This window comes from Ovis aries, chromosome 20 (assembly GCF_016772045.2).
Source record: "Ovis aries strain OAR_USU_Benz2616 breed Rambouillet chromosome 20, ARS-UI_Ramb_v3.0, whole genome shotgun sequence".
Taxonomy (NCBI): Eukaryota; Metazoa; Chordata; class Mammalia; order Artiodactyla; family Bovidae; genus Ovis; species Ovis aries.
This window is the reverse complement of record NC_056073.1, coordinates 15,791,855-15,808,075: the sequence shown is the minus strand read 5'-3', so window position 1 is coordinate 15,808,075 and position 16,221 is coordinate 15,791,855. Positions and strand designations below refer to the sequence as shown.

The window sequence follows — 16,221 nt, the reverse complement described above, 5'->3', positions numbered from 1 at the left end:
TGCTTTTTTCTCAGATGGTGAGATTGGTGACTTCTCTTCTGCTCCGGGGGGACACGTCCCCTCCAAGCCCCTCCTCCAGCACCCTGGTCTGGGTGGGATCCTTCCTCCTATTACCTGTGACCCCAGGAAAGTGCAGAGTGTGGGGAGTGGAAATCTGTGTGGGGACACTTCCTCTGTGGGCCCTTGTTTCTGATCTCCTCTCTGGGCCCCTCTTGCCCTGCAGTCCTCCCAGCTAGTCCAGGAAGAGAGGCTGTACACCCTGGCCTCCGCAGAGGGCTCACTGGCTTCCTGCTTCCTCCGAGTGCCAGACCCACACCCAGACCTGCCGTTTGCCTTCTCATGTTGGCGTCTCTCACTTTATTCCTTGAGGCACAGCATTGCTCTGGACCCTGAGTGGCCTCTCAGTCACTTCATGCGCTGTTCTTACTACCTGGCAAAAGTCTGAGGCCCCAACTGGAGTGTAAACCCAGGGACTCAGGCCAAAGAAAGAAAGAAAACCTTCAGAGTCACGTGCCCTCAACTCTGCAGTTAAGATGGTTGATAGGAGGGCAGGGGTCCTGTTTGCATGACATGTTTTGGCTTTTAGTAGGGACAGAGGAGCCTAGTGGGCTGCCGTCTATGGGGTCGCACAGAGTCGGACACGACTGAAGCGACTTAGCAGCAGCAGCAGGATTTGCGCTTCGCAGCTGTTCAGTAGGTGCTGGGTAGTGAATGGATGAGTAGATGCAGGCTGGCAGTCACAGGAACCCAAAGATAGGGCTGCCCCATTATTGTAACAGTGAAATACAGCCCACTGTCATTATTCACAATACTCACGCTCTATATAAGGTTGCTGTGGGGGCTTCCCTGGTGCCTCAGTGGTGGAGAATCCGCCTGCGAATGCAGGAGACACAGTTTGATCCCTGATCCTGAAAGATCCCACCTGCCTTGCAGGAGCTTAGCCCGTGCGCCACAGCCGTTCAGCCTGTGCCCTAGAGCCCGGGAGCTGCAACCCCTGAAGCCTGCTTGCCCTAGCGTCTGTGCTCTGCAACAGAAGATGCCACTGCAGTGAGAAGCCTGCAGCTGGAAAGTAACCCGCTCTCTGCAACCAGAGAAAAGCCCAGGTAGCAGTGAAGACCCCCCATAGCCACAGATAAATGAATAAAATTAGTGAAAAATAAAGGCACCATGAACTCTGCATTAGTGAGTCCAGAGCCGTTGCTTCGAGGGAAATGCAAGGCTGACTTCCTTTGAGCCTGTGGTCCCAACATTTTTCATCAGCCAATCAACATACTTGTTTTATGTGAGTTTCTGTTTTAAGACACTGTTTTTAATATGTTGATTCATTAACACTGAGCTCAGGGTCTAGGGCACTGTAACTCATGCCTGAACGAAGCTTAGCTCACGCACACCCTAGCTTTCTTGTAGTTAGCCATGAAGCCATGCATGAGGACCATTTTAAACAGTGAAATCAACAAAAAGGCTAAAAATGCTGGAAAGGGGCCACTGAGTAGCCTGAAAAGGACACTTGTTTACTGCACAGGAGATGCAGCAAAGAGGCAGAACGTCGCCCTGTTCAACCTCAGCTGAGAACAAGCGCATCAGCTGACTCGAATTTTTCACACCTCTGTGAGTGTCTTCGAATGACCACAAAAGCAGCAGGAGCATTGAGAGACAGTAGGCAGATTCACAAATGGAGAATCCGTGAATATAGAGGATGACTGTACCTCCACAGGGGTTGGTAGATACCTGATGCCCTCTGCCCCAGCCCTCCCCCCAGCTTCAGCATCTAAGGATGGGCTGCCTTGCCCAGCATGGCCCTCCGTCACCCATACTGCACCACTGCTGCCTCTCAGGTGGGTGGGTGAATTTCACTGGCCTGGCCTGCACTGGAGGAGGGGTGAAGAAGCCCTGCTCTGCCACCCTTCCCCCTTCCCCTACTTTCTCACTGCACATGAGGCCTCCCTGGTGAACCAGACCCACACGTGCATAAAAGGAGGTGGGGTGACACGAGCAGGCAGCCACCTGTGACTTCTCCAAGCCGAGTGTTGCACCAACACCTGGGGAAGACCCCCTGGCGGTTTGGGGGAGCCTGTTTTGACCTGATCTTTATTTACCCTTCACAAAGGAAGTAAATAAATAGCTCTTTGTGTGTCTGTGTGGATGTGCGCGTGCCAGACTGTGTGTGTGCCTGCTGCACACCGTTAAAAACCATGTCCTGGCCCCAGAGGAAGTGGTAACAGAACAATTGTTTATTTTCCATTTACCCTCCTATCCCTCCCCACCTCCACCCTTTAAATGTGCGCCCAGAGGCATTCTTTGCCAGTCCAGGATCCAATCATTTGTTCATCCATTTCTTTTTTTTTTAAGACCTTCTGCTTTATTTTTAAAAAATATTTAATTATTTGGCTGCGCCGGTCTTAGTTGCAGCACTCGGGATCTTCAGCCTTTGTTGTGGAATGCAGGAATGCAGATCACATGTGGCATGCAAACTCTTAGTTCTGACATGTGGGATCTAGTTTTCCGACCAGGTATCAAACCTGGCCCCCTGTGTTGGAGCATGGGAGTCTTAAGCCCTGGACAACCAGAGAAGTCCCTGTTCATCCCTTGCTGCATTCACTTGTCCTGGTGTGCTCTGAAGCAGCATGGTGCCAGATGCTGGCCAATGTAAAAGACAGATACATAGAATGTATAGAAGAAGGTGGGATGGGGAAAGGGCGTTTGGCCTGGGGATGTGCCTTTCTTCCTTTAAGGACACACTCTGCACTTGGGAAGCAAGTGTTGTGGTATTCCCCACTGCGCCTCTTCTCTGCTCCTGTGGCTGCCTGCCCACCCCAGGCCTCCGTGTGCACTTGCCTGGATTACTGTGTGTTTCCATAGCTTTGCTGCTCGAAGACCATCAGAGACTTCCTTCTCTGGGCCTGTGAAATTAAATTCAACTTGTCATAGTGCTCTGGGTCTCCTTGCATCTGGGCTCAACCCACCTATCCAGCCCTTCTACCCACAGTCAACCTCCATCACCTTATTCCTGGGCTTCCTAGGTAGCTCAGCTGGTAAAGAATCTGCCTGCAATGCAGGAGATCCCCGGTTCCATTCCTTGGTTGGGAAGTTCTCCTGGAGAAGGGATAGGCTACCTACTCCAGTATTCTTGGGCTTCCCTGGTGGCTCAGATGGTAAAGAATCCTCCTGCAATGCAGGAGACCTGGGTTTCGATCCCTGGGTTGGGAAGATCCCCAGAAGGAGGGCATGGCAACCCACTCTAGTATTCTTGCATGGAGACTCCCCATGGACAGAGGAGCCTGGCAGGGTACAGTCCATGGGGATCACAGAGTCAGACATGACTGAGTGACTAAGCACAGCACACCTTATTTCTGCCCAACAGGCATGCTGAGACATCCTGGGGAGTCCCTGCTTCCATCCCTTGCCTCACACTGTCCCCCCTTCTTGGGATGCACCTTGTCCTCCTCTCATCCACTCCTGTCTGTCCAAACTTGGCTGGTCTTCACGTCCTGGTTTAAATCTACCTGACTGTTCCCCTGACACATCCCACCTTTTGGATAGCATATCCTCGTGAACGTTGGGTGTGGGTGCAGCTCCTTGTCCTTACTAGACCGTGAATTCCTTGACAACAGGATCTATGTCTTAGTTAGTGTCTACCTTTTTATTTTTATTTTTTTTACTGCACCACCCCGTGTGCAGAATCTTAGTTCCCTGACCAAGGATTGAATCTGCACTCTCTGCATTGGCAGAGCCTTAACCACCGGACTGCCAGGGAAATCCCTTCTTCTTTCATTCATTCATTTAGCCCATATGAAGGGTGACTGTGCGTGATGACTCCTGTCCTTGTTTCTCTAATGTACCCATCACTGCATATGATATCCTCTTGATCAATGCTGGTCCAACAGATGATGCTGCAAGTATGAAGTCTCAGGGTGCAAGTCTATGTTGTGGGCATTCCGAGGTGAGGGAGAACAGGGAAGGCGGGGTTGAGGGGAGGGCTTCCGGGAGAGCTGAGCAGTCTCTGGAGTGGATAGGTGGAGTCTGGAGGGTTGGGACATGGAGACAAGGGCAGGGCGGGAGCCCTGAGCATCCTGACCCGAGCCCAGGATTCTTGCTACTGGCTCTCATGACCATGCCGGTGTCCAGATCTGGGGAGGGCGCTGAGGACGGAGGCTTGAACCATGCACATCCGTGGACAGAGTCCTTCTGAAGGCCTGATCCATATGGTGAAGCAAGGGAGGACAGAGAGACAGCCATGGATCTCTTGCATGTTGGGTCAGACTTAGGCACAGAGGAGGGCTTGGGAAAGTCATGCATTCATTCATTCAGCCTTTATTTTTAAGGTTTAAAAAACTATAAAATGAATACTTGCTCAGTATAGAAAATTTGGACAATACACAAAAATAGGAAAAAGCTAGAAAAATCGTGTTACCACTCAAAGACAGCCTTAGTTTACATTTTGTAAGCCTTCTCTCTTTATTATTTAAATAATTGCCCTGCAATTATTTAAGCAGCTATTTAAGTAATTGTTAATTTTGTATTTAATTTTTAAGGAAAAATTCATTAACTTGAATAGTAAGAAATGTAATTGTGAAAGTAAAACTTTATAAACACCTTCATTTTAAAAACACCTTATAGACAGGAAGAAAATAAAGGTGCCCCACCCTCCAACTTTCATCCCCTGGGGAAAACCAGTGTTAAAGGCTAGTATGTGTCCTTCTGAACCTTTTTTTCTGTGTATATACACTCAGTTTTATTTTTTCAAAATAAGATTATAGAATACTGTTCATATGCACTTATTTTTATTTTTACAAAGTTAAGATCATTTTGCACTCAATGTTGCATATCCTTTTTTTAAAAAAAAACATTTTTATGCCATATAAATTTAAATAAGTATCTGACATTATACAAAATGAATCCATGCTGTTAATGCGTTACATATGATACAGTTATAGGTTGTAATTTATAACACTGTTTGAAAATATGGAATAGTTTGCTTGAAAACACAGAAATATCTACTTTATACTTTTCAGAACATGATTGAAATAGCCCATTGATTAATCAAAATGATTTTATTTTTGTTTCTGTGTTTTTTTTTGGCTGTGCCACTAGGCTTGTGGAATCTTAGTTCACCCACTGGGATCAAACCCATGCTCCCTTCAGTGGAAGCTTGGAGTCTTAACCTCTGTACCACTAGGGAAGTCCTGATTTTTTTTTAGGTAAGAAATAGATTTATTTAGAGAGAAACACACTCCAGAGAGTGTAGGCCATCTCAGAAGGCAAGAGGCCCATACCATTTTAAGAAACAGCTTTTTCTATGTGAACATGTAGATTTTTGAATATGTATGTAACTGTCCAGCCATATTGTATTCAGAATCCTCACAGACGTTTCCTAGGCTCTATGCTAGGCCCGGGAGACAAACTCTGCTCCCTGGACCTCCCAGGCTGGTTGAGACACCAACACCTGAGCAGTTTCCACTTAATGAATACATGGCTGGAAGTGGCTTCTGTGCTGCTTGCAACGGAAGCTTGCAAGAGGTGGGGGTCAGGGTGCCGTCAAGGAAGGCTTTGTGGAGAGATGACTTTGCTACGCTGGGTCTTGACGACGAGTGGGAGGTCCCACAGGCAGAGGCTGGAGGACACAGTGCAGGGGCCCCAGCAGTGCTGTGACTTATTATCAGCCATCCTCCCGGCCCCAGAGGTTTCTTTCTCCTTTTCCTTTGGACATGACAGATTCTGCAAACAAGGGCTCCAGCTGTTTATCTGGGGCCACCCCAGGGCCAGGGGCTCCCACTCCCTGCTGCAGAGGCTGTGGGGCCCTGATTAAGGAAACAGCTGAGGCAAAGGACTCAGAGCAGAGGGGGAGGGAGAACCGGAAGGAAGGGCACTGGAGAGCCAGGGCGAAGGACAGGAACGAGCAAACCGTGCCCCTCTGCGCTGCTAGGGTGGGTCCCTGCCTTCCTCCACCTGGTAGACCCTGCTCCATCAAGGCCCCTTCCTTTGGCACCTCCTCTGCGACTCCATTCATTCATCACGTGCATCCTGGTGGCGTCGATTAGAACTGATTCCTCTCTTGTGCTCACTGAGCAAGTCAGCCTGTTGCCATTAACGAGTGTGAACTTTGGAATCAAGAGACATAGCCGGAGTAGCTAACATGTATGAAACGCTTCCCATAGGTTGGACACTGGTGAGGGATTTTTTCTTCTTTTGACAGTGCTGGGTCTTTGCTGCAAGCAAGGGCTTCTCTAGTTCTCTAGTTGTGGTGCACAGGCTTAGCTGCCTTGAGGCAGTTGGGCCTTAGTTCCCAACCAGGGATGCAACCCAAGTCCCCTGTACTGGAAGGCAGATTCTCAACCACTGGACCACCAGGGAAGTCCCATGTGATGAGAGTGTTTTGAATCTATTTTCTCATTTAATATTTTCCAACAGTCGGTGTGGTGGGAATTATGATCCCATGGAGTAGAAGAAGAAACTGAAGGCCAAAGGGGTTAGTAAGTGTGAAATATAACAGAGAGTCACACCCCTCTATGAGTCTCAGTTTCCTCATTTATAACACAGAAAGGAAAATAGTACCTTTTCCTCAGGACACTTGTAAGAACTAAATGAGTTAATACATATCAAGCACCTGGTACACCCAATAAATGTGGTCTCTCACCCCCTCCTTATAGCCTTTACCACTACCATTCTGGATCATCATTCTTTGGTTGGGGCTAGTTTGAGCTTATTTAACCTGGTAGAGGGCTTAAGAATATCCATTCTGGATTTGGGCTGCTCGAGTTCAAAATCTAGGCTCAGAGGGACTTCCCTGGTGGTCCAGTACTTAAGAATCCACCTTGCAGTGAAGGGGGCTTGGGTTCAGTCCCTGGTCGGGGAACTAAGATTGCTACATGCTATGGGGTGATTAAACCCACGTGCCACAACTACCGAGCCTGCATACTCTGGAGACCTTGAACCACAACCAAGACCCGTTGCAGCCAAATAAATAAATTAAAGAAAAAAATCTAGGCTCAGATCCATGACCGAACTCCATCCCGTAAATGACCTTGGCCAAATTAATGTCTTTGAGCTCCAATTTCTTCATCTATAATACAGTAATGATAATGGTACTCTGTGTGGGTGTGCTGACATTAACTAGGCTGGAAACTTCCTGAGGGCCAGTAAGGTATCATCTGAATTCTCACTGCCTTGATGAGGATATGCGTGGGGAGTAATCCAGATAATGGTATGACAACAAGAATAACAAGTAGCAATATGTTGATCTTCCTCTCCCTATAGGAGAAATACTTGCTCATTGTAGACACTTTGAAAAAGAAAAAGAAAAAATAAACCACGATCCCACTTCTCACAAATAATCACTGTGGTTTTTTGTTTGTTTTGTTTTTTGCTGCGCTGAGTGATTGTTGTGGCATGTGGGGTTCTGTAGTTGTGAGCTTTGTTTCCCCATGGCATGTGGGATCTTAGTTCCCCAATCGGATCAAACCCACGTCCCCTACATTGGAAGGTAGAGTCTTAACTACTGAACCACATAATCACTGTTAACATTTTGGCATTTTTCTTCTCAGTCTTATTTCTATGTAGGTAGCTATCGTCCTATAATTGGAACCATTGGCTATCTTACTGACCACGTGCTGTATTCTGTCTCCCACTGACCTGGCTGTATGTCAAACGAGCCTTTTCGAATGCCATCAAAATATTTTTTGAAATAGTATTAATGGTATTTCATTTTATTTTGTTTTGCTGATCCAAAGACAATACACTGAGGGAGCTGATGAATAAATAGATACTGTTCTGGAGGAAGGGAGGTCTGTTCCATCGCATATTTTCACCAGTGACTTGGGAGATAACATGAGCGGCATGTGATCAGCTGGCCTGTTGGTGTCTTGTTCGTCTTGATGTCACATACATTCCTGGGTCCTGAGCAGTTGTTCTTTCGTTCATTCTGCAAATATTTATTTCGTATCCGTTATGTGCCAGGCATTGTTCTATGTACTTTGGGATACATCAATGAACAAAACAGGCAAAAATTCCTTCCCTTGTATAGCAAGGGGCAGGATTGGTAGGGCAGAGAGCAAACACTACACGCAAGAAATAAGCTAGCTTACAGAGCTCTTTGTTGTTGTTGTCGTTGTTGTTGTTGTTGGAGCCCTAATCCCCAGTGTGACTCTATTTGGAGGTAAGGCCTTGTTTCGCTGCTCCGAGTCTTAGTTGGCGGTGTGCAGGATCTAGTTCCCCAACCAGCGATGGAAACCGGGCCTCCTTCATTGGAAGTGCAGAGTCTTAGCCACTGGACTGCCAGGGAAGTCCCACCAGTCAGTTAGTCAGTACAGTCGCTCAGTTGCGTTCGACTCTTTGTAAACCCATGGACTGCAACACGCCAGGCCTCCCTGTCTATCACCAACTCCCAGAGCTTACTCAAACTCAAGTCCATTGAGTCAGTGATGCCATCCAACCATCTCATCCTCTGTCATCCCATCTCCTCCTGCCTTCAATCTTTCCCAGCCTCAGGGTCTTTTCCAATGAGTCAATTCTTCGAATCAGGTGGCCAAAGTATTGGAATTTCAGCTTCAGCATCAGTCCTTCCAATGAATATTCAGGACTGATTTCCTTTAGGATGGACTCGTCCAACGGATTCTCAAGAGTCTTCTCCAGCACCACAGTTCAAAAGCATTAATTCTTTGGCTCTCAACTCTCACATCCACACATGACTACTGGAAAAATCATAGCTTTAACTAGATGGACCTTTGTCAGCAAAGTAATGTCTCTGTTTTTTAATATGCTGTCTAGCTTGGTCATAACTTTTCTTCTAAGGAGCAAGCATCTTTTAATTTCATGGCTGCAGTCACCATCTGCAGTGATTTTGGAGCCCCCCAAAATAAAGTCTCTTGCTGTTTCCATTTTTTCCCCATCTATTTGCCATGAAGTGATGGGACCAGATGCCATTTCTGAATGTTGAGTTTTAAGCAAACTTTTTCACTCTCCTCTTTCACTTTCATCAAGAGGCTCTTTACTTCCTCTTCGCTTTCTTCCATAAGGGTGGTGTCATCTGCATATCTGAGGTTATTGATATTTCTCCCGGCAATCTTGATTCCAGCTTGTGGTTCATCTAGTCGGGCATTTCGCATGATGTACTCTGTATATAAGTTAAATAAGCAAGGTGACAGTATATAGCCTTGACGTGCTCCTTTCCTGATTTGGAACCAGTCTGTTGTTCCATGTCCAGTTCTAACTGTTGCTTCTTGACCTGCATACAGATTTCTCAGGAGGCAGGTCAGGTGGTCTGGTATTCCCATCTCTTTAAATATTTTCCACAGTTTATTGTGATCCACACAGTCAAAAGCTTTGGTGTAGTCAGTAAAGCAGAAATAGATGTTTTTCTAGAATTCTCTTGCTTTTTCGATGATCCAGCGGATGTTGGCAATTTGATTTCTGGTTCCTCTGCCTTTTCTAAATCCAGCTTGAACATCTGGAAGTTCACAGTTCACATACTGTTGAAGCCTGGCTTGGAGAATCTTGAGCATTACTTTGCTGGCATGTGAGATGAGTGCAATTGTGCGGTAGTTTGAACATTCTTTGGCATTGCCTTTCTTTGGGATTGGAATGAAAACTGACCTTTTCCAGTCCTGTGGCCACTGCTGAGTTTTCCAGATTTGCTGGCATATTGAGTGCCAGCACTTTCACAGCATCATCTTTTATGATTTGAAATAGCTCAACTGTAATTCCATCACCTCCGCTAGCTTTATTCGTAGCGATGCTTCCTAAGGCCCATAAGTCCCATGAAGTGAAGTGAAGTGAAGTGAAGTCGCTCAGTCGTGTCCGACTCTTTGCGACCCCATGGACTGTAGCCTTCCAGGCTCCTCTGTCCATGGGATTTTCCAGGCAATATACTGGAGTAGATTGCCATTTCCTTCTCCAGGGGATCTTCCCAACCCAGGGATTGAACCCGGGTCTCTTAAAGATCATTAAAAGGTGATAAGCATTATGGACAACACAAAACTATGGAGCTGGGTAAGGAGGATAGGACTGGAGAGGGGGGACATTTTGCAGTTTTAAGTAGGATGAGCAGTGTCATCCTTACTGAGAAGGAAACATTTGAACAGTGACATAAAGGTGAGGAACTGGTAATATTAACTATATGGGGGGATGGGTACGAGTGGGGAAGGGGCTCCCCAGCAGAGGGTGGAGTCAAAGTAGAAATCCTGGGAGTGTGTTTGAGCCTCTTAGAGTGTTTGAGGAATAGCAAGATCAATGTGGCCGCAGTGAAATGAATAACTGGATACTCAGAGAGGTAGCCAATATGCTGGTCGAGAGCCAGGAATTAGATCTCAACAGGCTGTAACTAATGATACAAATGTAATAAAATATAGACAAGAACAAAGTTTGTGGGATGTCCCTGGTGGTCCAGTGGCTAAGACTCCGAGCTCCCAATGCAGGGGGCGCAGGTTTGATCCCTGGTCAGGGAACTAGATCCCACATGCTGCAACTCAGAGTTCACATGCCACCATGAAAGATTCCACATGCTCTAACAAAGATCGGAGATCCCGGGTGCTGCAGCTAAGACCTGGTGTGGCCAAATTAATTGATTTTTGAAAAAAAGAACAAATTTGCTCCGAAGTTAAAAAGTCATGCAAAGCAAGTCATCCCAAATCCCTCTTGTTAGTAGACTGGGTGTGAATGATAAATAAGTTACACAAGTATAGAGAAAGTGAGATATGGCTTATATGTTATAAATATATATATTCATTTCTTTGGTGTGTATTTATTGAATATCCTCTATGGGTTTGGACCTGTCCTAGGTGTTGGGGATTCAGAACAAGACAAAGCCTCTGCTTTCATGAATCTTATGTTCTAGTGGGTAGAAACTGATGCTGAGCAAACTCAGAGAGATGCGGGGTGATACTGGGTGGTGATAACTGCTGAAACCAAGAGCAGTGAACCATGGTTCACAAGAGAACTGTGGTTTGAGTCTAAATTCATTGAGTCAGCTGTGTGATGCAGTTGCCAAAAAGTCGAATTCTATCTGAGGCTGGGTGAACAGGATGCTGAGAACTAGAAAGGTCATGTTTGCCCTGCTTCTGATGGTCAAGCTGGACCTGGAGTGTTGCATTTATATTCTAGAAGGACACTGACAAATCTGAATTTAGGACAGAATAACTAATAGATAGATCGGATATCTAATAGATAGATCTGTCTAATAGGATAGATCATGGGGATGGAGATGCTGTAACACCATCCAGAAAACAGGATCAGGATCAGTGGATAGAGGTTCCAGAAGGTAGGTTTCAAGTCAGCAAGCTGAAGAATTTTCTAGTGGTCAGAACTGACCAGTAATGGAATGGGCTGTGTGAGAAGATCAGAGTCCATTTTCCAAAAATGTTTAAAAAAAGCCTGGATTCACCCATCTCAGGATATAAATGAGGATATAATGAGTCCGGTAGGAACTTGGACTTAATTGGTATGGCTCCTTCGAGTTCCAGGTCTTAATGTGCATGAGAAGAAGGATTTTCTGCATATAACTTGTAACATAGATAATTCCAACATTAGCCACATATTATTTCCACAGTAATTTCCACAATAGCCAGCGACCACCAAGGGCGTAAGTAGAATCTCAACATGTAGAAATCCAAAGTTTCAAGAACTCTTTCACTCATCACTTTAGCTTGGTGTCCAAGCCTGGGCTCCAGTAACTTCAAAGCATTTCTTTGAAAAGTTCAACAGGAAGGCCATGGAATAGCATGGTCAGTGGACTTTTCCCCCTTCACCTTTTTAGTTTGATAATTTCAGATACAGAAAAATTGCAAGAATTGTACAGAAAATCCTCATATAGTCTACCCAGATTCCCCAAAAGTTAACGTTTTATCACATTTGTTTTGTCGTTCTAACTCTCATATATACACACACACACACATACACACACACATTGTTTGAATGTAAATTGAAGACATAACAATGTCCCTTTACTCCTAAACACTAGTGTATATTCTTAAAACAAGGTCTTCTCTTACATAACCGCAATGGAATGATAAAAACCAGGAAAGTAATACTGATACAATGCTAGTATCTAATCTACAGACCTTATTCAAATGTCACAATAGTCTCAGTGATAAGCTTGTAGCTGAAAAAGAAAGAAGTCCCATATCACAGGTTGTATTTAGTTGTGTCTCTGTAAGTTTCTTTTAACCTGAAGTGGTTCCTTAATTTTTCTTTGTCTTTCATGACTTCATTGATGATGGGTAGGCAAAGGACTCTTTAGCAGTCTTTTTAAAAAATGAGCTGAGACTAGGAGAAGGTTTGGGTATGGATCCTCAAGCTTCTTTGGTTTATTCATCAAGAATGACTTCCCTGTTCAAGATGCCACAGTGGTTCCATGTTGCTCACCACCGAGAATCCACATGCCCCCAGTGTTCATTTCCTAGGGCTGATATAACAAAGGTCCACACACTGGGTGTCTTGAAACAACAGAAATGTATTTTTCTCACAGTTCTGGAAGCCAGAAGTCTGAAATCAAGGTGTCAGCAGGGCCATGCTCCCTCCGAAGCCTGTAGGAGAGATTCCTTATTTCTTCCATCCCCTGGTAACCCCAGCTTCCTTGACTTGTCGCTGGATCACCCCGGTCTGCCTCTGTCTTCACACGGCCATCTGTCTCTTATAAAGACACTGGTCATATCAGATTTTTACTCTACTCTACTGTGATATGATATGACATCACCTTAATTAAAGTAATTAAATCTGCAACCACCGTGTTTCCAAATAAGGTCACACTCTGAGGTACTGAGAGTTAGAAATGTCAACTACTGTTTTGGGGGACACAGTTCAAGCTGTAACACTTCCCCCCCTCATCTTTCCAGCCTAATCCTGCATTTCCTCACACATGGTCCCTCTGCTGCAGCCACACTCCTCATCCTCAGGGGACATTTCTGACACTTTCTTTCTCTCAGACTCAAGGCTTTCTTCCGGCCTTCTCTGCTTGTCTCTGCCAATCGGACCTCCACTTTTTCCTAGTGATGACAGCTTTCATTTGCCTAGCACTTATCCTGTGTCAGGGAGTGTTCTGAACTCTTTACTCAGCATACACGTTTAGCCCTACCTGGTGAAGATCATGAGCCCATTTTACAGATGAGGAAATGGAGGCACAGAAATGTTAACTTGCTCAAGGCCTCTCAACAAGAAGATTCTGACATTTTCCTGGCGTATTTCCCTCTTATTTTTGAGTCTTTGCTGGTTGCTGGAGAAAAAAGATCTTAGTGCTGGCGAGCCTTCTGGTTGGTGGCCTCCCCTTCTGAGATGGTCAGGGCCTCAGTTTACCTTGATCCATACTGTGTGTCCTCAGTTCTTGGGTGGGGATGAGGCATGGGATTCGGGATTCTTTTACGTTAACTCTATTCTCCCCACTGGAGCCCCTGGACCCTTGTACCTTAAATCAAGCCCAGGCTCCTCAGAGTGGGGTCCAGTGTTTCAAATTGTGCCAAATTATCAACATCTTTTGTGGGGTGTGTCAAAAATATACAAGCCAGGACAGCACTCCAGACCTAACCAAATCTTTGGTGGGGAGACCCACAGCCTGCCTTTGTAATAAACTTCCCAGTATTCTTATAAGTTTGAGAATTGCTGTCGAAATCCCTCATGCGATGCTTACAAAATGATGTTTTGACTGAATGACCCATTGACTGCTTAGATGAACCTCAGCAGTGTGCGTCTATGGGGGACAGACCAAGAGGAAAGTTTAAAAATTTTCCTGCCAGTTTTCACAGATCAGTTTTTCTCTGCACCTAAAACTGCTCCAAAAATAAAGCCTACTCTTTTTCTTTTAAATGAAGGTCGTTGCCCATAGAGTAACTAAAGAATGTCGTGGGATGTAGGACTGAAAAACATGGGGTATGGCTGGCACGGACGATTTCTACTTAAAACCTCTCTGCAGCATGGCCCCCTTCAGAATCAGAGGGAAATCGGCAGGTCCCTGACCTGGTCTCACCACCCTCTCCTCACCCCCTGTCCGAAACTCCGAAGAGCCCAGGGGTGACAGGAGACAGTTGCTGCACCCCCCAGAGGAGCCCAGCTGTTTCCGAGCCCCTCGGTTCAGCCACCTGAACCCATTCACAGTTTTCCTGTCAGTTAACCCGGCCGCGGGGCACTGTGGGAAGGGGCCCCTCTAGACCGGGTGGGGCCGCGTTCCATTTACGGGCGTCTTTCCTCCCGCCTCAGCTGAACAGGTGCAGGCAGAAGCAGCTGGGTGAAATGAGGACAGCCTTCCTCTCCTTTCCTTTCTCCTCTCCCTCCCGCTCCCTCCTCTGAAGCCACAACATCCCATTTCCTCCCCAACATTCAAAAGCATTTCTCCCGCTACCCCACCATCCTTCATTCGTCAAAGGGCAGCACACCCTCCCCCTCACCGTGTGTGTCTGTGTGTGTGTGAAGGGGAGGGGTTGCTTTAAGCTGGGGGCGGGGGGCGGTTCATGATCAAGGGAAAGTGGGAAGCCGTTGGTTTGCATTGCCACCTCCCCTTCTGTTCTGGTGGGCTTTGTTTTGTTTTTCAGGAAGGTGGAGAAAGGGAAATGGTGTCTTGGGAACCAGGGGAAGGAGGGGAGGGCAGGTGCGGGCCCTGGGCCGCTGACTTTACCTGTGGCCCCTCAGGCACTGAGAAGCCTTGGTTTTGAAGTTGGCCCACCTGCCTCCTTTGGACAGATTCCTCCCTGTCTCCTGAAAGAATGAGCGTGGGGTAGTGATGGGGAATCGGATCGATAGTCACATTCACTAGAACAAAGGTACTCAAATTTGAGAGTACATTCATGTCTCCTGGAGGGCTTGTTCAACTGAGATTCCGACTCAGGACTGAGGTGGGGCTGGACAATTTGCATTTCTGATTTGCTTCCCAGTTGATGCTGCTCCTGCTGGCTCAGGGGCCACACCTAGAGAACCACTGTTGTAGAGCTCCCCTTAAGATTTCTGATACATGGGCTCTGCAGAGACACCCCTGGAAGACCGGGTCACTCAAGGAAGTTGGGTCCCCAGTGGTGGCCTTATCACTCCGGCTCAAATCCCAACCCTTCCCCCTCGAAGTTCTGTGTGATTTAGCTCAGTTTGGGTGGGACTGTGGCTTAAGAGCACAGAAAGAAGACCCTCCCTGTGTGCTTTCCCCTCACTCCCATGGCCAGGCCCCCTCCAAGCGATGCCTCCTGCCATCTTGAATCTTTTGTTTCCATATCTTCTTCCCTGCCAGTTGTAGGGAAATAGATGCCCTTATATTCTCTGACGCTTACCCCTCAGGTATCTGCTATGGAATATTAGGCAGCTCTTCCAATCATGAATTTAATCTCTTATGTGGTGACTTTGGAATGACCTACCTTGACATATTGTAGAGTGAAACTGCTCAAGTATAGGCAGAAAATATTCCTGCTTTTGTAAAAAACAGCCAATTTATAAAGTTATAAATGAACATATACATACTTACATGCCCACAGACCAGAAAAAAAATTCTGGAAGGACCCTTTCCAGATCGACATCAGAAGTTAGCTCAGGGACTTCCCTGGTGACCCAGTGGCTAAGAATCCACATTCCAATGGAAAGGAATTTGGGTTCCATCCTTGGTTGGGGAGCTAAGATCCCACATGCTGTGGAGCAACTAAGACCCGATGCAGATAAATAAACATTAAAAAAATAATTGAAAAATTATAAAAAACAGCTCAGGAAGATGTGAAATTTTACCGTTTACTTTCTCTAATCCTGTATTTTAACAAGCCCATCTCACGCTAATTAAAAGCCAGTGGACTGAACCTAGAGGGGTGGGATGGGGAAGGAGGTGGGAGGGATGTTCAAGTGGGAGGGGACATGGGTAAACCTATGGCTGATTCATGTTGGTGTTGGGTAGAAACCAATGCAATACTGTAAAGCACTTATCCTTCAATTGAAAAAAAAAACCTGAAAATAATAAAAAATGGTGCAGCTCTGGAAAGCTGTACTGAACTATTAACAGTAGGGAGTAGGAAGTAGGAGTGTGGGGTCTGTCACCGCACACACAAACACACACTGGACTGTTTGAATTTGTTAAAAGGAGGATTATTTCTGTCCCTTAATTTAAGAAAAAAAAAAAAAAGGAAATATAGGCCTAAAAGGAAATAGATGGCCTCCCCGGCTCCCCCATCCTTTCCCTGGCAGCTCTTGGCTCACCCGCACCAGCTGCTGCCCCCAAGCCCTCCGCACTCCTCCAGCTGCTGAGCCATCTCATTCCTTCCTGTCACCGTCAGATTT

At 46.2% G+C, this 16,221-nt stretch overlaps 1 protein-coding gene across 7 annotated transcripts in view; it reads left to right on the top strand.

The window, feature by feature from the left end:
- The window catches only part of CCND3 (cyclin D3), a 94,730-nt gene that overhangs the window by 19,803 nt on the left and 58,706 nt on the right, over positions 1-16,221 (top strand). For 2 of the 7 annotated variants that reach the window (XM_060402986.1, XM_060402985.1), the window contains exon 2: positions 934-16,221. This exon is cut by the window's right edge and continues 52,222 nt beyond it. The exons of 2 other annotated variants lie outside the window; for them this stretch is intronic. The gene's annotated coding sequence lies outside the window, so the exon portion shown is untranslated. Of the gene's footprint in view, positions 1-14 lie in introns of all 7 variants that reach the window. 3 more of the 7 variants (XM_060402983.1, XM_060402982.1, XM_060402984.1) reach the window with 2 other exon arrangements.